A 20,727-nucleotide genomic window follows, 5' to 3' on the forward strand; every position below is an offset into this window, starting at 1 on the left:
GCATCAGGCACGCGCACGCGTCGCTGCAAATTTCTCTATGTCGCGCGCTCGCGTGAGTCATGCGTGCACTTCGATGCTCGCTGGTTATCTCCTTGGTTTCTTGTGTTCCTTCCATTTTTGCAAGCTTCCTCTCCATTTTCTAAGCCATTCCTGCCCTATAAAGCCTGAAACACTTAACACACGGATCACGACATCGAATGGTATAAAGGAGAATTAAAATATACAAATTAAAGATCTCCAGGAAGCAAGTTTTCAACCATAGAATAAAACTAGGAAGGAAAATGTAAAACCATGTAATTAGTATGAATAAGTGGGTAAAGACTTGATGAAACCACTTAATTAAACACAAGATAAACCATAAAATAGTGGTTTATCAACCTCCCCACACTTAAACATTAGCATGTCCTCATGCTTAGCTCAAGGAGATAAAATAAATGAGTAGGGAAAAGTAAGACTCATGCAATGCAATGCAACCTATGTATGAATGCAACTATATGCTAAGATGGTTTTGCTTACTTGGTTAAAGATAAATAAGTTCTTCAAGACAAATATAAATCAAATATCACTAATTAAAATTCATACAGTAAAAACAAGTAAACTTGTAAGAAGACAGCTCATGAAAGTAGGGAACATAGAATTAAGCTTTGAACCCTTACTGATAGTATATGTGCACTCTAATCACTCAAGTGTATAGGGTAATCACTCTACGCTTCCCTAGTCATGCTTTCTAAACTTTGTTCTTTACCTAACCAATCAACAAGTATTTAATGTACCAATACAAACATCATGAGGTCTTTTCAAGGTTGTAATGGGGCCAAGGTAAGGGTGAGTGTATATATATATGGCTAAGTGAACTATAAATTGAATCCTTGATCAACCTAAGCCTTCACCTATACATACTCTACATACTTTTAAATTCATGCCTAGCTACCCAAAATTTTCCCACTTTTGTATCACATACTCATGCATCAACTTTTCTCTTAACTTGTATCACACATGCATTGATCTTTTATTAACTTAACTTTGCATTGGGATAATTTTGTCCCCTTATTCATTTATTTATTTATTGAATATATTTTTTTGAATTATTTATTTATTTATTTATTTATTTTTTTGAAGCATAAAATAAACATAACATTATCAATGCACATGGATTTTTAATTTTTCTGGTTTCACATGAGTAGGTACCCAAATTTCTAATATTTTATCAATTGTAAAAACATAACTATTCCCTTATTAACCCATGTTTCCACAGTTTTCCCATACTTAGTTAACACACAATCTCTATCTTAAGCTAACCAAAGATTCAATTGGGGTATTTAATTTGTTTTTCCGCTTAAGGCTAGTGATGTGGTAAAATATAGAACAAATGAAATTTAAAAGGCTAAAAGTGGCTAACAAAGGTAATTGAAAGGGTAGGCTATTTGGAATAAGTGAGCTAATAAAATAATGGCCTCATTCATATGCATGCATATAACACATTAAATATTGGACATATAGGATGGAACAAAATATAGATTACAATCATAGAGAAGAAAACACACAAGAATAAAATATTATGGTTAAATAGTGTAACCATGTAATTAAGCTCAAATCTCACAGGTTGTGTGTTCTAGCTTTAAACCATGTTCCAATTTACAGTCTTCAAACAGGTTTTAACACAAAAGTTTTGATTTAAATTAGTGAAATTTTTTCAAAAATAGAGTCTTGAAAAGAAACATATTATTTTTCAACCAATTAGAACATGTGAAGAGCGAAACTCTCGCGCGATCTAGAATTTTCGCAAATGAATTCGCATTGTAAGTATAGCTTCTAGACCGACAAGAATTCCTTTCTTACAAACGTTTTGGTTGTCACAAGTAACAAACCCCTAAATAAATTGATAACCGAAGTATTAAACCTCGGGTCGTCTTCTCAAGGAACTGCATGGAGGTATGTTCTTATTATTGGTTATGAGTTTTGTAAATTGGGGTTTTGAAAGTAAGGAACAAGTAATTTAAATGATAAATAAAATAAATAAATAACTATAAAATAAACTCTTGGCAAGGTATGCAAAATTGGAAGTCCTATCCTAGTTATCCTTATCAATGGTGATGAGAATTGAGTTTTAATCCCACTTAGTTAGCCTTTACTAAAGCAAAGGAAGGTCAAGTGGACCAATTAGCTTGATCCTTAGGTCCTAGTCAATTCCTAAGAAAGGACTAGAGTTATTGGAATTTAATTCAATTGGCAAAAACAACAATTATCAATCACGATGAGTTTAACAACTCAAGAGTTACCAATTAATCAACTAAAGCCAAAAGGAAGAAAATATAAATTATTAATATGAATAAAGGAAAGCAGTCATAATTCTGAAATACCTCAAATTATATTAAATAGAAAATCAAATCTAAACATGAATGGTTCATAAGCCAATTTGGCAACAAAATTAATTAAAGAAAAGCATTAAAATATCCGGAAGTAAAAGAGAAATATAAAGTAAAAGGAATATTGAACCTGATAAAGAGTTGGAATACTAACTTGAAATAATAAGGAATCCTAATCCTAAAACCTAAGAGAGAGGAGAGAACCTCTCCCTCTAAAAACTACATCTAAACTATGAAAAGTGAATAATTGGAGACCTCCTTCTGAATGGATACGTTTCTCCACTTCATAACCTCTAATATGTGCCTTCTGGACTTGGATCTGGGCCAAAAAGGGCTTCAGAAATCGCTGGGAGCGTTTTCTGTAATTTTTGGTGCGTGGCGTCTATCACGCATCCGCGTGGGTCATGCGGTCGCGTCATCTGGAGTTTTCCTTATCACGCGTTCGCTTTGGTCATGCGTCCGCGTCATCTGTGTTCTGCTCATGGCGCGCGTCCGCGTCAGTCACGCGTTCACTTCGCTGTCTTTTCGCGCTAGGCATGCGGCCACATCGTCCATGCGTTCGCGTCGCTGCCAGTTTCTTCAAAAACTCCGTTTTGTGCTTTCCTTCCATGTTTGTATGTTTCCTTTCCATCCTTTAAGTCATTCCTGCCTTAGAAGATCTGAAACTACTCAACACACAAATCACGGCATCAAATGGTAATAAAAGGTAATTAAAATAAATAATTTCAAAGCATAGGAAACATGTATTTCACATATATCACATAATAAGGAAGAGAAAGTAAAACCATGCAATTTTCATGAATAAGTGGGTGAAAGATTGAATAAATCTCTTGAATTGAGCACACTATATATCATAAAATATGGGTTTATCAACCTCCCCACACTTAAACAATAGCATGTTCTCATGCTAAGTCCAAGATAAAAAGTAAGGTAAGGTTAAAGTGGTGGAATCTCATGCAATGCAATCTATCCTAAATGCAACTACCTAAATGAGTCATGCAATTCTGATTGTTATTAACTTGTATATAAAACTTACATGTAGTTAAATTAATTTACATTCTCAAGGAATTATATATGCATAGCCAAACCCTGGATAATGTTAAAGTACTTTTACAATTGAGATGGGTAAAAAATATTTTTCAAACTTGCAAGATAATTAACAATTTAAGCAGAGATATATGGTGATGAGCTATTGAACCCTCACTGGATTTTGTGTTTACTCTCTAGTCACTAAGTGTTTATTGGGTTAATCACTCTATTCTTCTTTTTATCCTTACTTTCTATAACTTTGTTCTTCATCTAACCAATCAACAATTATAGAATACAGACATACAAAAATCATGAGGTCTTTTTCAAGGTTGTAATGGGGCTAAGATAAGGGTAAGGGTATATGTATAAGGTTAAGTGAGCTAATAAGTGAATCCTTGATTAGTCTAAGATCTCACCTAACATACATATTTTGTAATTCAAAGCTTCTTAACCTATTTGCCCAGATTTTTCTCACTTTGTATTGCAAGCTCATGCATTAACTTAAATTTTATCCCATGTGCATTGATTCTTTTTATTTTGCAATTGGGGAATCTTTGTATCCCCTAAAAAAATTTTTTTTTAATGCACATGGTAATTCAATTGTTTTGATTTCACATGAGCATGCTTCCCAAATTGAGATATACTTTGAAATATCTTTATTCTTTTTAACTTTCTACCTTTGTTTCTATCATCCATGTTCCCATTAAGTTCCCCACACTTAAACAATACACAATTTCTATCTTAAGCTAACCAAAGATTCAACTTGGGGTTTTTATTTTATTTTTTTGCTTAAGGTTAGTAATGTGGCTTATAGAACAAGAGGGGATTAAAAAGCTCAAAGGAGCTAACAAGGGTGATTTAAAGAGTAGGCTTATGTGGGATAAGTGAGCTAAACAAGTAATGGCCTCAGTCATCTCTTAGTATGTATCTATACTCTATAATTGGACATATAGACTAAAACAAAGTAAAGAACACCAGAATAAAAATGAAGGGCAAAACACACAGAAATAAAAATTATGGTTTGAATGTAACCATACAATTAAGCTCAAAACTCACAGGCTGTGCGTTCTCTAGCTCAAAAATCATATATCAGTTATATATGTCATGCAAGTAGAAATTAAGAGTTCCCATTATTCTCAATGTAAATTTTTTTGGTAGCTTTAAAGTTTTAGTGTTCCTCCTTGATGAAATGTTGTTAACTAACTAACATGTTATGTTCTATATACAAGGTGTGTGGATTGTTTTTGATTATGTTAAAGTCTCTAGTTTACTTCCTTTTTATTTTCAATTTAAACCAAACTATCATATGCTAAAAGGGTAAACTATACTAATTAATCCACATATTCTATAACTAATAAGTTAGAATTGCAAACTAAACTAAATGGCTAAAATATGAACTAAGGTGCAAAATGCAGAGATAAAAGTGAAAACACATGAAAAGAACAATGTATAAGTACTGAAAGATAAAAATAAAAATAAAGATAAAATACAGAAAAATAACCAAAATAAAATAAAATAGTCTGTAGTGGTTCACCAAAAAATACGCCAGAGATGGCGACCTCTCCACACTTAAAATAAAGCATCGTCCTCGATGCTCACTCAAGCCGGGTGTGAAGGAGTGTCATCATTGGAAGGATGGGCTGCTGGAGTCTCGGTGGTGGCTTGAGGATCTGCAGACTGGATGAGGGTAGGAGGATCTGTCTGCTGTAGATGAGGCTCTGACTGGATAGGAATCTCTGCCTCTGCGGTCTGTATCTGATGTGGCTCCCCTGCTATGGTGCAGCCTGCTCCGGTCCTGTCTGTGCAGCCTGGGTGGGTGTCTCCTCCTCATGATCGTCCTCCTCTACCTCAGATGTATCAGAAGGGGTGTCAGGCTCGGAGGGGATGTTACCGCTGGAACGGATCATCAACTTGACGTGCTCATAGCGTCACTTGTTGCGATGCTCCATACAATCTAAGCGGGCGAAGAGTCGATGCACCAAATGGTAAATAGGCTCAGGAGCAGCTGGAGGTGCAGTAGGTGGGGCAGGTGCAGCAGTGGAAGAAGAAGGGGCGGCTGAAGGTGTGGTTGTCTCATCAGGAGCGGTGAGGAATGGAGGTCTGTAGCTTAAAGCCAGAAAGTTTCTGCTGTGAGGAATGATCTTCTTGCAGTCCGCAGCAGGTGGCTTCTCATCAGCATCCTCCCAAGGCACGTCAGCTCGACGGCCTAGCTGGATGACCAGGTAAGGGAAAGGGAGGGTGCCTCTGACATGGACCCTGGCCATATAGTGCCGGATGAAACGAGGCAGATACAGGTCCTTACCCTCCAGCACACACCATAGAAGGGTGATCATAGTGGCAGGCAGCTCTGTCTCATGAGTGCTCGGCATAATAAAGTTACTCAGGATCTGGTGCCAGAGCCGAGCCTCATCATTCAAGTATATCCGCTTGATTCCTTTAGGAATGGTGGTGTTCTTACCCATGACCCATGGGACATTAGGGTCAAGGGCTATCCTCTCCTTGACAGCATCCCAGTCAAATCTCAGAAAGCGCATGTCCTCTTTAGCCTTTTGGTAACCGTCAGGCTGATCTGACTTAGGCTGAAGGCGTAGAATATCCTCAATGGCCTCTTCAGTGACCAGTATTTGTTTCCCTCTGAGGTGCACTGCATTCAGGAAAGTCTTGAAATAATTGCAGTAAAACTCTCTTACCCAGGAAGCATTGACCTCAGTCAAATTTCTCTCCAAGAAGAACCAGCCTCTTTGTTTGATCTGATCGGAGGTGTACTGCTGTAGTTCTTCTGAAATTTTCAAAGTCCTCTCCAGGTATAGATTTCTAGAGGTAGAAAACACTGGATACTTCAGCTCACAGTATCGGTTTGCAAACTTAATTGGATCATTGGCAGGGAGGAGCTGGTCAGCCTTCTCCTGCGGGGTAAAGTGCTTTTCCCGCCAGGAGTCATCATGCATAAGCTCTAGGAGAGACATAGAGGATTCACCTCTTTTCCGTTTGCCATTTGTTGCCTTGCCTTTTCCTTTACGCTGAGGGTCAGACATCCTGAAAAACAGAAATCTAAGATATAATAAAAGCAGGAAAACAGGTAGGCAGATAACAAGATAAGCACAAAGTGGCAAAGGAGCAGTAGAATTATGAAATGAGTTGAATAATTGTGCATTTTGGATTGTTTCGGAGTTAAAAAGCTGAGATGAGGGATTACAATCCAAAATGTATTATAAGGAGAATACCTGTTAATTAGGAGCAATAATAATCATGCCATGAGTTAAAAATTGAAAGAGTTAGTCAAAAAGCAGAGGGGGAAGTTAGAAGGTTAAAAGTGGTTAAACTTGAAAAAGAGGTTAGAAAGCAAAAATCAGTGAGTTAGTAAAAAAAAAAAACAGAGTAAGTGGCATGATGATTGGTTTCTAAGTAACAAGAATTTCACAATTTGAAGCAACAGACAACTCATATTCAAGCAAGGAAATCAAGTTGTTGATGATTCATATAGATAAAGAAATAGCGAAAAGTGAAATCTAATCATAAATAATGTGATTTATTAACCGGGAAAAATAGATGAATAGGAATGCTGGCCCGTGCATTCATGAATCGGTTTGGTAAAGGCTGAGGAGTGCCAAATTCAAATTGCCAAAACCAAAACATGAATGAATATCAAAACAATTTACAGAAAATTAGGCAGCATTCCGGCTAAAATTGGATGTTCCCGGGTAATAAACAGCAAGCATAATAGTTCATATAAATTAAAGTAAAGCTGCAATTACATATACGGAATATGAATCATGAAAAAGCAGTGTAAAAAGCAGCATGAAACAGGAAAGAACAGCATATGAATAGTACTAACATCACAGCAACAGCAAAATTGCGAAAATGATAAAACAAGTAGCAAGAACAGCGCAATTAAACAGGCCTAAATCCACTAACCACATCCTAGCTACCTAACCACCTAGAATCCACTACAACATACATCTCTAACTATCCTAAATTTAAACATAACTGAAAAAATATGCAAATAATTAAGAATGAAAGAAAGGTGGCATTTGGCAGAACCTGGTAGGCGTATGAACTAAGCTAGGGAACTAAGAGATGGCGGGGGTGTGGTTGTGGTGGTGCTGGGAGGGGCACGGTGGCGCGGTGGCGGAACAGGGCTGCGCGGTGGTGGTGGTGGCTGTTTGTGGTGGCGGGGGGAATTCGGGTAAGGTGACCGGTGGAGGGGGGTTGTGGAAGAAGAATGGGGGTAAGGGTAGTGGTGGTGGGAGGCGGGGCGGTGGTGGTGGTGGCTGCGGAGGGGGGGGGGGGGCAGCGGTGGTGGAGGGAAGAAGAGAAGAGAAAGAGAAGAAAGAGAGGGAAGGAAGAAAGGGGGTGGTGTCGCAGTCGTGGCTGGGTGGTCGAGGGTGGTGCGGCGGTTGGAGGTGGTTGGCTGGGAGTGGTGGTGGTTGGGGGGTGGGTTGCAGAGAAAAAAGGAAGAAGAAGGGGAATGGGGGGGTGCGACAGGAAGGGTTTCGCGTCACTGGAGGTTAGTAAATTTGAATCCACGCAAACGCGTGGGGCATGCGGTCGCGTGGCTAGGGTGGATGGGAGGTTGACGCGATCGCATGAGTGACGCGATCGCATGGAATGGGTAAAAGGATGCATGACGCTGTCGCGTGAGGCATGCGACCGCGTCGCTGGAAATTATGCTAAACGCACAATTCCAGCGTCGTTTCAGCGCAACTCTCTGTCTCCTTTGGGATATTGTGCAATCCACGCGACGCGTTCGCGTCAAGTGGGCCGTTTTGTGCTAAACGTACAACAGCCGCACGATTCCAACCCAGATTTCTGGGCGTTGGATTTTGATGCCGATTTCCAGATCACGCGGCCGCGTGAATGACGCGGACGCATGGGAGGTGTTTTTCGCAACTGATGCGAACGCTTTAGTGATGCAATCGCGTCGCACGCCTTCCTCTCTTTTTTTTATGCAATTATGCAGTTATGCAGTATGTAATGCTAATGCAAATGCTTACGAATAATATCCAGGTTCAATGAAAATAAAACAATATAAAAATAAACAAAACGAAATAAAATAGAAACACGAGCGATCATACCATGGTGGGTTGTCTCCCACCTAGCACTTTTAGTTAAAGTCCTTAAGTTGGACATTGGATGAGCTTCCTGTTATGGCAGCTTATGCTTAAATTCATCCAGAAATCTCCACCAATGTTTGGAATGCCAACAGCTTCTGGGGTCCCAAACTAGGCATGTGAAGCCTTTGAGTAGCTTCAAACAAGTTTTCAGGCTCCCGGGATGACGAATGTCAGAATAGATTCCGGGATCCCAAACTTTGCTGTTAAATCCGCCTTCGTCTTGATCTATATTTTTTCATCCGGGCGGTTTAGAAATTATATTCTCACCAAGAAGACCAAATGTTTTTCGAGATCCATTCGACTGAACATGATACCAATCCGTGCACTTCGAGTTGAAGCGTGGAACCTTATTGAACCTTGTGCACCAGCTCTGAGTACGAGCCATTTCCCTCTTACTCTTAAAGCCGCAGAGAGCTCTAAGCTGGCCATCTGTTTCAAGCAAACCATATTCAAGTGAAAAAATAAAGTTAAAGGTTAAGGATTGTACCCACTTGAAGCTTGTATTGGGTGGTAATGGCCTTGGGATAGGTGTTTCCAGTGGTTCTGTAAGTTCTACTCCCTTGTAATCTTCTGTGAATTCCTCCGCTTCCTTGTAAAATTCTTCAAATGCAATCACGTCTTGATCAAAGTCTTCGACATCTTCCGCATCACTCAAGTCATAAGTTGGAGGTTGAGAAAAATCTACCTCGACATCATCTTCGTATTCACTTGGATAAGGTTCTTCAATCTCAGAGAATTCACTTGCGGATGCAAGTTCATTACTAGGAGAACTTGACTTGAGACTATCATCATCAAGGAAACGTGCGTCTTGGGTTATTCCGTCTAGTTCTTCATGAAATACCTGCTTTGGGGGTTGTGCACTGCCCTCCTTAGCATTAATTGTAACGTCCTTGACGGAATTTTTCACAACTCTGGATTCCCATGGAGGTTCAGCATCTCCTAAATCTTCAATTAGTACTTCTTCTTCTTGGATAATTTGAGCTTCCTCCAATTGTTCCGGAACAAAGTTATGCTCATTACTGCCCACTGGGGTTTCTAGTGTCTCCTTCATGCTACGTTCGTTATTAGATTCTCCACATAAAGCTATTGGAGTTTCTTGAGGGTCTAAACGTCTGGAAGATAATTGATGTATTGCTTGCTCCAGCTGATGAAGGGTTGTATGAAGTTGATGTACTATTTCCTTTAGGCGAACCTGTGATTCTCGAGGTGATGGATTTGGACATGGTGTATAGGGAAGTGGTGGTGTTTGGGAGTAATTGGATTGGAATTGGGGTAAATAAGGATCGTATGGTGGTGAATGTTGAAAAGGAGCTTGTGAGTGTGATGGTTTAAGGTTATGTTGAGAGGATGGTCTATAGGCACAGGGTGGGGCTTGTTGGTAGTTACAATGTTGTCCACCATATCTATTAGCTTGGTATGCGTTGTAGAATGGTCTTTGTCCATGATATCTTGGAGGGTGTTGTTGCCTAAAGGGTTGATCAAATCCTCTTGGCTCCATCCATCTTTGACTTCTCTGACCTTGATGCATGTTCCTGCTATAACTTCTGTTCCCTTCAACAATATTAGAACCAAACTCAAAGCGAGAGGGGTGAGAATTCATAGTAGCTAATAGAAATCAAAGGAGAAAACAAAAACAAATAAACAAGTAAAAGAAAAATATTTACAATAACCAATAATATGGCACGCGTTTGCAAATTCCCGGCAACGGCGCCATTTTGAAGAGCGAAACTCTCGCGCGATCTAGAATTTTCGCAAATGAATTCGCGTTGTAAGTAGAGCTTCTAGACTGACAAGAATTCCTTTCTTACAAATGTTTTGGTTGTCACAAGTAACAAACCTCTAAATAAATTGATAACCGAAGTATTAAACCTCGGGTCGTCTTCTCAAGGATCTGCAGGGAGGTATGTTCTTATTATTGGTTATGAGTTTTGTAAATTGGGGTTTTGAAAGTAAGGAACAAGTAATTTAAATGACAAATAAAATAAATAAATAACTGTAAAATAAACTCTTGGCAAGGTATGCAAAATTGGAAGTCCTATCCTAGTTATCCTTATCAATGGTGATGAGAATTGAGTTTTAATCCCACTTAGTTAGCCTTTACTAAAGTAAAGGAAGGTCAAGTGGACCAATTAGCTTGATCCTTAGGTCCTAGTCAATTCCTAAGAAAGGACTAGAGTTATTGGAATTTAATTCAATTGGCAAAAACAACAATTATCAATCACGATGAGTTTGACAACTCAAGAGTTACCAATTAATCAACTAAAGCCAAAAGGAAGAAAATATAAATTATTAATATGAATAAAGGAAAGCAGTCATAATTCTGAAATACCTCAAATTATATTAAATAGAAAATCAAATCTAAACATGAATGGTTCATAAGCCAATTTGGCAACAAAAGTAATTAAAGGAAAGCATGAAAATATCCGGAAGCAAAAGAGAAATATAAAGTAAAAGGAATATTGAACCTGATAAAGAGTTGGAATACTAACTTGAAATAATAAGGAATCCTAATCCTAAAACCTAAGAGAGAGGAGAGAACTTCTCCCTCTAAAAACTACATCTAAACTATGAAAAGTGAATAATTGGAGACCTCCTTCTGAATGGATGCGTTCCCCCACTTTATAACCTCTAATCTGTAATTTCTGGTGCATGGCGTCTGTCACGCGTCCGCGTGGGTCATGCGGTCGCATCATTTGGAGTTTTCCTTATCACGCGTTCGCTTTGGTCATGCGTCCGCGTCATCTGTGTTCTGCTCATGGCGTGCGTCCGCGTCAGTCACGTGTTCGCGTCACTGTCTTTTCGCACTAAGCATGCGGCCGCGTCGTCCATGCGTTCGCGTCGCTGCCAGTTTCTTCAAAAACTCCGTTTTGTGCTTTCCTTCCATGTTTGTATGTTTCCTTTCCATCCTTTAATTCATTCCTGCCTTAGAAGATCTGAAACTACTCAACACACAAATCACGACATCGAATGGTAATAAAAGGTAATTAAAATAAATAATTTCAAAGCATAGAAAACATGTATTCACATATATCACATAATAAGGAAGGGAAAGTAAAACCATGCAATTTTCATGAATAAGTGGGTGAAAGATTGAATAAATCTCTTGAATTGAGCACACTATATATCATAAAATATGGGTTTATCAACATGCATGCAATTACCTATTACTATGAAATCTATCCTATCCTAAACAATAGAAAAATAACTAATTTATTGGTGTTAAGAAAGAGAAATTACCTCCAGAAGTCAGGTACTGACCGACCTCCCCACACTTAAAGCTTGGCACCGTCATCGGTGCCATCAGTCAGGAACAAAGGGGTGCTGGTAGCAGTATCTCCACAATCGGGACCGTCATGGCTCCCTATGCTGGTAAATGAAGTAGAGTCCGGGGTATCTGGGTCTTCTTCAGGTGGTTGGTTACTGATGAGCGGATAATTTATACGCTTTTTGGCTCTGTTTTTAATATATTTTTAGTATATTTTAGTTGGTTTTTATTATATTTTTATTAGTTTTTATTTAAAATTCACTTTTCTGGACTTTACTATGAGTTTGTGTGTTTTTCTGTGATTTCAGGTATTTTCTGGCTGAAATTAAGGGACCTGAGCAAAAATCTTATTCAGATGCTGAAAAAGGACTGCAGATGCTGTTGGATTCTGACCTCCCTGCACTCAAAGTGGATTTTCTGGAGCTACAGAAGCTCAATTGGCACGCTCTCAATTGCGTTGGAAAGTAGACATACTGGGCTTTCCAACAATAGATAATAGTCCATACTTTGCCCGAGATTTGATGGCCCAAACAGGCGTTCCAAGTCAGCTCAAGAATTCTAGCGTTTAACTCCAGAACTGGCACAAAAGCTGGAGTTAAACGCCCAAACTGGCACAAAAGCTGGCGTTTAACTCCAAGAAAAGTCTCTACACATGAAAGCTTCAATTCTCAGTCCAAGAACACACCAAGTGGGCCCCGGAAGTGGATTTTTACACTCAACACCCTAGCTTACTCATTTTCTATAACCCTAGGTCACCGGTTTACTATAAAAACTACTTTTAGTGATTCATCTTGTACCTCATGACACTTTACATGTTTCATATTGTATTCTCTACGGCATGAGTCTCTAAACCCCATTGTTGGGGATGAGGAGCTCTGCTGTTCTTCATGAATTAATGCAATTACTACTGTTTTTCATTCTATCACGCTCGCTTCTATTCTAAGATATTCATTCGTACTTCAACCTGATGAATGTGATGATCCGTGACACTCATCATCATTCTCATCTATGAACGCGTGCCTGACAACCACCTCCGTTCTATCTTAGATTGAATGCATATCTCTTAGCCTCATGATTCAGATCAGAGTCTTCGTGGTATAAGCTAGAATTATTGGCGGCCATTCCTGAGATCTGGAACGTCTAAACCTTGTCTGTGGTATTCTGAGTAGGATCTGGGAAGGGATGACTGTGACGAGCTTCAAACTCGCGAGTGTTGGGCATAGTGACAGACGCAAAAGGATTAATGGATCCTATTTCGACATGATCGAGAACCGACAGATGATTAGCCGTGCGGTGACAGCGCATTTGGAACATTTCCACTGAGAGGACGGGAAGTAGCCATTGACAATGGTGATGCCCAACATAAAGCTTGCCATGGAAGGGGCCTTGCGTGCATGAAGAAGAAGATGGTAGGAAAGCAGAGATTCAGAAGACAAAGCATCTCCAAAGCCCCAACCTGTTCTTCATTACTGCATAACAAGTATTTATTTCATGTTCTTTTACTTTTTACAATTAAATATGAGAATTATTGATATCCTGACTAAGAATTACAAGATAACCATAGCTTGCTTCAAGCCGACAATCTCCGTGGGATCGACCCTTACTCACGTAAGGTATTACTTGGATGACCCAGTGCACTTGCTGGTTAGTTGTGCGGAGTTACAAAAGTGTGATTGTAATTTTGTGCACCAGTTACCAACAAGTAGCTCCTTGAGGTATGTAAATATGCGCTTGTTACGGTGCTCTCTTCGCTTTCCTTGCCGGTCTAGCCTCTCAAGTATATGATGGAGCAGTTGGTTTGTTGAAGGTGCTTGTGATGTGGAAGGAGAATGAATATCTTCATCCAGTTCTGCAGGCCGGCTAGTAGTGGCTGCTGGAGGTCTGATATACTTCCCGTTAGGGACGTACTGATCATCCCGTGGAATCATGGCCTTGGTGTCCCCAGCTCTGTAGGAGACTCCGGCTGCTGAGACTAGATCTAAAACCAAGGCGAGAAAAGGTAGGTTGCCCGCAATCTGTACGTGTCTCATAGCATTCCGGATGTGTCTTGGTAAATTGAGATGTTGGTCTGTAAGGATACACCAGAGTAGAACAGCCATGTCTGCAGTGAAGGAGGACTCATGAGTTCTCGGAAAGACGTAATAGGACATAATCTGTGCCCATACTCGAGCCTCCAAGGTGAGTGCTGAAGCCAATATGCTCTTAGGTCAGGATCGATGGTATCCATAGATCCATCTGCTGCCAGGTTGTGCTATAACTCTGAGAACGGCGTCTCGGTCAAATTGGTATGTCTGGCGCTTGAATGAGGCTTTTTGGAATGCGTCCAATCCTTCTAGAGCAGGCGGAAGATCTAAAGCTCACTGAATGGCCTCTTTAGTTATGGGAACTTGCTTCTGACGGACATAGACAGACTGCAGGGTTGGCATGTGAAAGTTTGAGTAGAATTCAACTACGCATGAAAGATTGACCTACCGTGGCTGTCTCCGTAGGAATCCCCATTGTCTTCGTTCAATTCGGGGCTCAACAAATTCAACAATGTTGGTCGGGAGGAAGAGAAGTTACTCATTATTATAGTTCCTCTCAGCCAGGATAGGGAACATCTGCTCACAGTAGCGGTTAGTGAACCGCGCAGTGTCCTTTGCTGGAAAGACTTTCTCTTTTTCATCGACCTTGATGATCCTCTTGATTCGCTTTGTTGAGGGCTTTACTGCTGTTGACGATGGCTCCGCAACTAGTGCTCTTTTTGTTCCTTTCCTTGCCGGTGGTTTAGGAGTAGCTTTCTCTTTACCTTTCTTGGTGGCCATCCTGAAAAGGGAAAAAGAAAGTAACTTTAACACTAAGGGTTAGAGCAAGGAAGAGGATGGTACAAGTGATAATCAATGCACGGTAAAGAAGGATGTCGTTAACACATGGTCGCGACTACATGTGAAAAGTTCATCAATGGAAATATAGCAAGTGCATGTTATGGCAAGTAAATACAAGATGTTTATTGGCATGCTGGCAAAGGCATGAGTGGCATAGATTAAGCATTAAATGCCCAATTTTGCTTATCAAGTGTTTCAAACTAACAATATGTTTGTATTGACAATTATATTCAATCAATAAAATATAAAAAGGGGTTTTGTGAAAAACAGGCATTAGAGTAGAAGAATAGAATGATTTAAAAAAAATGCATAATGCCATACGGGCTTTTTCACAAACACTTAGCATGCATGGTAAATATGTTATTGAAAGTATTGAATTTGAACATGCAAGCAACCCTAAAATAATTCATAATTGGCAAACAACTCCTTAATATTCCACAAGCAAAATATAGAATAAAACAATCACCCAATGAAATTTCTAACACCAATTAAAATAATGGAAAAAGAAAAAAGAAAGAAGAAGGAAACATAGATAATGAAAGTAAAAAGAAAAAAGAGAAGAGAACATGAATAAAAGAAAAATAATAATGAAAAAGTAAGGAGGGAAGAAGAAAAGAAAAGAACCTTGATAATGGATGTGAAAAAGAAAAGGGAAGAAAGTAAAAAGTGAGAAGGAATAAAGAAGAAAGAATGAAGAAGAAAGAAATAAGAAGGGAGAAGAAAAAATTAGGATTGGGGAAGAAAAGATAGGAATTCTGGCGCAAGTCTAGTTAAACTGTGCGTCGCATGCGACGCGGACGCGTGGAGCACGCGAACGCGTGGTTAGTGCTATTTTCAAGTGACGCGTACGCGTGATCTGATTTGTGCTATTGGCGCGAGTGCAGCCTCGCGCACGCACAACTCTCTGTTTCATACGGATATTGCCAAAATTTAGGGTGACGCGTGCGCGTGAGGGACGCGCACGCGTGAGTGGCCTGTTTTGGAAAAATGACGCGTACACGTGGGTGACGTGTATGCGTGATGGGTTTTATGTTTCCATCACCATTCCAGCCCCACTCCATCATAACTCTCTGCCATACACCTCTTTACGTCGATTTCGCAGGGTCACGCGTGCGCGTGAGTGACGCGCACGCATGGAGGGCTGATTTTTCAAGTGACACGGATGCGCCAGGGACGCGTACGCGTGGGCTTGCGTGTGCCTTAGGCATGCCTCCAGCCATGCTCCCGCGTGACTCTCTGCTTCTTTTCTTCTTTGTTTCGAATGCACATATGACGCGGACGCGTCAGCGATGCTTGCGCGTCGCGTGCATTTTTTTTATATATGCAGAGTGCAAATGCAAATGCAGGCTATATGCAGAGATTATGGGAAGAGCCATTTAAAAAAATAAAGTAAAATAAAATAAAACAAAACTAAGACTGAAACGGAACGATCATACCATGGTGGGTTGTCTCCCACCTAGCACTTTGCTTTTACGTCCTTAAGTTGGACGGTCTTCAGGCTCATTCTGCTTCTGTTGGTGGGTCTTCCAAGAGGAAGACTTCTAGTTCTTTGTGTTCCTTCACCTTCTCACCATGATAAAGCTTTATGCGATGTCCGTTGACCTTGATGAATTTGGAGCTAGAAGGATGACGCAGGTGAAAAACTCCATATGGCTTTGCCTTTTCTACTCTATAGGGACCTTCCCATCTAGATCTCAGCTTTCCTGGCATGAGCCTCAGTCTGGAGTTATAAAGAAGAACAAACACCCCTGGTCTGAACTATCTCCTTTTTATGTGCTTGTGATGCCAGGGCATTTTGGCCAGTTTCACTAACCTTTTCTTTACTGTTTTTAGGGTAGTTTCATGCATTTCCTTAGGAAATAAGCTAGTTTTGGGTAGATATTCACTTACATCTTGATTCAAGCATACATTGTGCACTTTACATGATTTCATGAGGATTTTGCATGAATTTAAGGACAAATTGGATGTTGCGTTTCCCATGACTTGGACTAGAACTTTGATGCACTTTATTGCTTGATTTCAGGACAAAAGAAGCAAAGAAGAACCACATTAGTGGCTACGTTAGTTACACTAACGTTAACACTAACGTGGAATTGGAGTAACTTGCAAAGTTAATGAGAAAAGTGATTGCCAATAACGCTCTCGAAGCCATCATTGCCCACGTTAAGAGTCACGTTAACCAAGTTAACGTGAACTCTAACGTGGAAGAAAGGAAATGGAGCCAACGTTAGTGACACTTAACATTATCACTAACGTTGGACCAAGCTCATAAGTGGCCACGTTAGTCACCACGTTAACTTAGTTAACGTGGCCTCTAACGTTAAGAAGAAAGGGGGGAAGCCAACGTTAGTAACATTCAACATTATCACTAACGTTGCCAAGTCACACTAGGCCACGTTAACCTAGTTAACGTGGAAGCTAACATGAGGAAACAAGGTGGTCGACAACGTCAGTGACACTAAACATTGTCACTAACGTTGGAAGGAACCCACACAAGTCCCAATAAGCCACGTTAACTCCCATGTTAACTAAGTTAACGTGGAAGTTAACGTGAAGTAGGGAGGTGAAGCCAACGTTAGTGACACCCAACATTGTCACTAACGTTGTAAGGAGCCCACACATGCCACCATGAGCCACGTTAATTCCCACGTTAAATTAGTTAACGTGGAAGCTAACGTGGATAAGGGAATGTTGAGCCAACGTTAGTGACACTCAACTTTGTCACTAACGTTGGAGATGGCTAGCATGGCCACGTTAGAAGCCACGTTAACCTAGTTAACGTGGACTCTAACGTGGGAGCTAAGGGGCACATTGGAACGTTAGTGACAATGTTAAGTGTCACTAACGTTCTCGAAGGTTGGCAAGCCTACGTTAAAAGAGCCACGTTAACTAAGTTAACATGGACTCTAACGTAGGGAAGGGGGAGGCTTCTCAACGTTATTGGGAAAGTTGAGTCCCAATAACGTGCGCAAAGGACAAAGAGGCAACGTTAGTGGCACAAACATTGCCACAAACGTTTGTGCCACTAACGTTGAGGTTAACGTGGCTCTTACTTGGGTAAGGAACGTTAGTGAAAAAGTTGAATGTCACTAACGTTCTCGAACCCATATTTTTACTGAACGTTAACACCACTAACGCCTGAGCTAAAGTCTCTGCCCACTTCACACTTTCAATCTGCAAGTAAAGCCAAGCCCAATGAAGAAGATAACTGCTTCAAACTCAAGATCCAAAGGCCCAGACCCAAGACTTGAAGAACCAACTAGAAGAGTAGAAGAGTAGTATATATAGGAGTAGCTTTGAATCATTTAGGAGTTGGAAAATATAGGGAGCCTCTTGGCATAGAATTACTCTCGGTATTTACTTTCTCTGCACTTCTAGTATCATCATGTATTCTCCATCTTTGTTTTCATTTTCCAGAGCTATGAACAACTAAACCCCTCTCATTGGGTTAGGGAGCTCTGTTGTAATTTGATGGATCAATACTAGTTTTCATTATTCTTCTTCTATCTTTTCTCTTGATTTTACTTGAAAGCTTTCGGTCTTCATCCAATTGGGTAGTTATCTTGGAAAAGAAGCTATTCATACTTGGATCTCTTCTGAACCTTGAAAGAGGAATGAAGAGATCAAACTAGAAATGCTTTCTCATGCTGGACCAAATTGGGTTTGGATGGATATGTGACTATAATCCTCTCAACACTTGATTTGGGAAATGCATGTGGTATAATCAGTGACCATACTTCATCTCTTCTCATGAGCAATTGACCAAGAAATTGGCTATTGGTCAAGATTTGAGAGATTGAATTACAAGAAATTGTAAGTCAATCACTTAAGATTGCCAAGGAGATCAATGAGTGTATTGATTGAGGAAGAGATGAAAATGAAATTGATCCGGAGAATTCAACATCTCCTGAGCCCAATGAACTCCCCATTTCTGATCTTACCCATTCTCTTTATTTTCTGTTACTTACTTTTATGAGCAATTCCCCCATTTCCATTTACAATTCTGCAATTTACTTCAGTAATTTACTATCAGTTCTTTAATTCTAGCATTTAATTTTTCTTTCATTTACCTTCCCCCCATTTTATTTTCTACAATTCTAAACTCAAATCCTGGATTCGCTCAACTAGAACATTCATCTAATTAAAGTTGCTTGATCAATCAATCCTTGTGGGATTCGACCTCACTCTATTGTGAGTTTTTACTTGACGACAAATTCGGTACACTTGCCGAAGGAAATTTGTTATGAGACAAGTTTTTCGTACATCAAGTTTATGGCGCCGTTGCCGGGGATTGATTGTGCATCAACAATGATTAGGTTGGAGGATAACTAGATTGAGCATTTTATTTTTGTTTGATTTAATTTTCTGTTTGAGTCATTTACTTCCTGTTTTAGTTAATTTCTTCCCTTCCCCCTACTTTTTCTTTGTTATTTACCATTCATCTCACTAACCCACTAACTGTTTGATATATTGCATCACTCACACTAACAGTAATTCTGACAGATATACTTTCTGCACGTATTCTCTTTGCTTGTGCTTGTTGGTTGTATGACAGGGAGAAGAAGCGGGGCTTCAACTTCCTTTGATTCTGAACCTGAGAGAACCTTCCTTAGACTAAGGAGGGAGGCAAGAGAAAAACGTGTAGTTGGTGCTGAAGAAGAGGAAGAACACTTTGAGGAATACTTTGAACCAAACATGGAAGAAAACATAGAAAACCATCACGAAGAAGAGACTCACAACCATGGCGGAAGAGGTCGAGCAAATCATGCTGGGGAGGATAAAAGAGTTTTAGGCTCATACATTAATCCAAACCCAGGAAACTGTGGAAGTAGCATTCAAAAGCCAACCATCCATGCCAACAATTTTGAACTAAAACCACAGCTCATCACCCTTGTTCAGAATAACTGTTCGTTCGGAGGAAGTGTCCAAGAGGACCCCAATCAACATCTAACCACCTTCCTGAGAATATGTGACACAGTGAAGTCTAACGGTGTTCATCCTGACGCCTATAGACTGCTCTTATTTCCATTCTCACTCAAGGATAAGGCAGCCAAGTGGCTGGAGTCTTTCCCAAGGGAGAGCTTGACAACTTGGGAAGATGTGGTGAACAAATTCTTAGCAAGATTTTACCCTCCTCAACGAATCAATAGGCTGAGAGCTGAGGTCCAAACTTTCAGGCAACAAGATGGTGAGACTCTATATGAAGCATGGGAGAGGTTTAAAGACCTAACAAGGAGGTGCCCACCAGATATGTTCAATGAATGGGTGCAGCTGCACATTTTCTATGAAGGGCTCTCTTATGAGTCAAAGAAGGCCGTAGACCATTCATCCGGAGGATCTTTGAACAAGAAGAAGACCATTGAGGAGGCCATAGATGTCATTGAAACAGTAGCAGAGAACGACTATTTCTATGCTTCCGAAAGAGGGAACACAAGAGGAGTAATGGAACTAAACAATGTAGATGCTCTGCTGGCCCAAAACAAGCTCATTATCCAGCAGCTGGCTGACCTCACCAAGAAGATGGAGAGGAACCAAGTAGTAGCAATCTCCACTTCATCAACAACCCAAGAAGGAGTGAATGAAGAAGCAGAGGGTAGTCAGGAGCAAGCCAACTACATTGGGAATTCACCTAGGTAAAACCATGATCCATACTCCAAGACCTACAACTCTGGATGGAGGAATCACCCAAACTTTGGGTGGGGAAATTAACAAGACCAAAGCCTTGATCAAAGACGCCCAAATCCAAACAATGCAGCCCACCAACACTTCACATCTAGACCATATCAACACCCCCATAACAACACCTCTCCACATTCATATCAAGGCCAGAATAACCCTCCTCAGCCTGACCTATCATCATTTGATGAAAGAATCTCAAGGATTGAGAATCTACTCGAAGGCATAAGCAAAGAGATTCGAGATAGTAAAGCATTCCGAGAAGAGGTGATGTCCAATATGCAGAATCAGGATGCTACCATCAAGAAACTTGAGACACAAATTGGCTACTTATTCAAGCAAATTTCTAGCCACATCCTTCGCAGCAATACTAGCTCAACACAACGGGAGGAGTGTCAGGCTATCACCCTTAG

General features: G+C 40.2%; 1 non-coding gene across 1 annotated transcript; it reads right to left on the minus strand.

The window, feature by feature from the left end:
• Nucleotides 1-19,786: 19,786 nt before the first annotated feature.
• On the minus strand, nt 19,787-19,893 carry LOC112739394 (small nucleolar RNA R71). Its single transcript, XR_003170332.1, has one exon. It is a non-coding gene; the product is annotated as a small nucleolar RNA R71 (small nucleolar RNA).
• Nucleotides 19,894-20,727: the final 834 nt, after the last annotated feature.

This window comes from Arachis hypogaea, chromosome 13 (genome assembly GCF_003086295.3).
Source record: "Arachis hypogaea cultivar Tifrunner chromosome 13, arahy.Tifrunner.gnm2.J5K5, whole genome shotgun sequence".
Taxonomy (NCBI): Eukaryota; Viridiplantae; Streptophyta; class Magnoliopsida; order Fabales; family Fabaceae; genus Arachis; species Arachis hypogaea.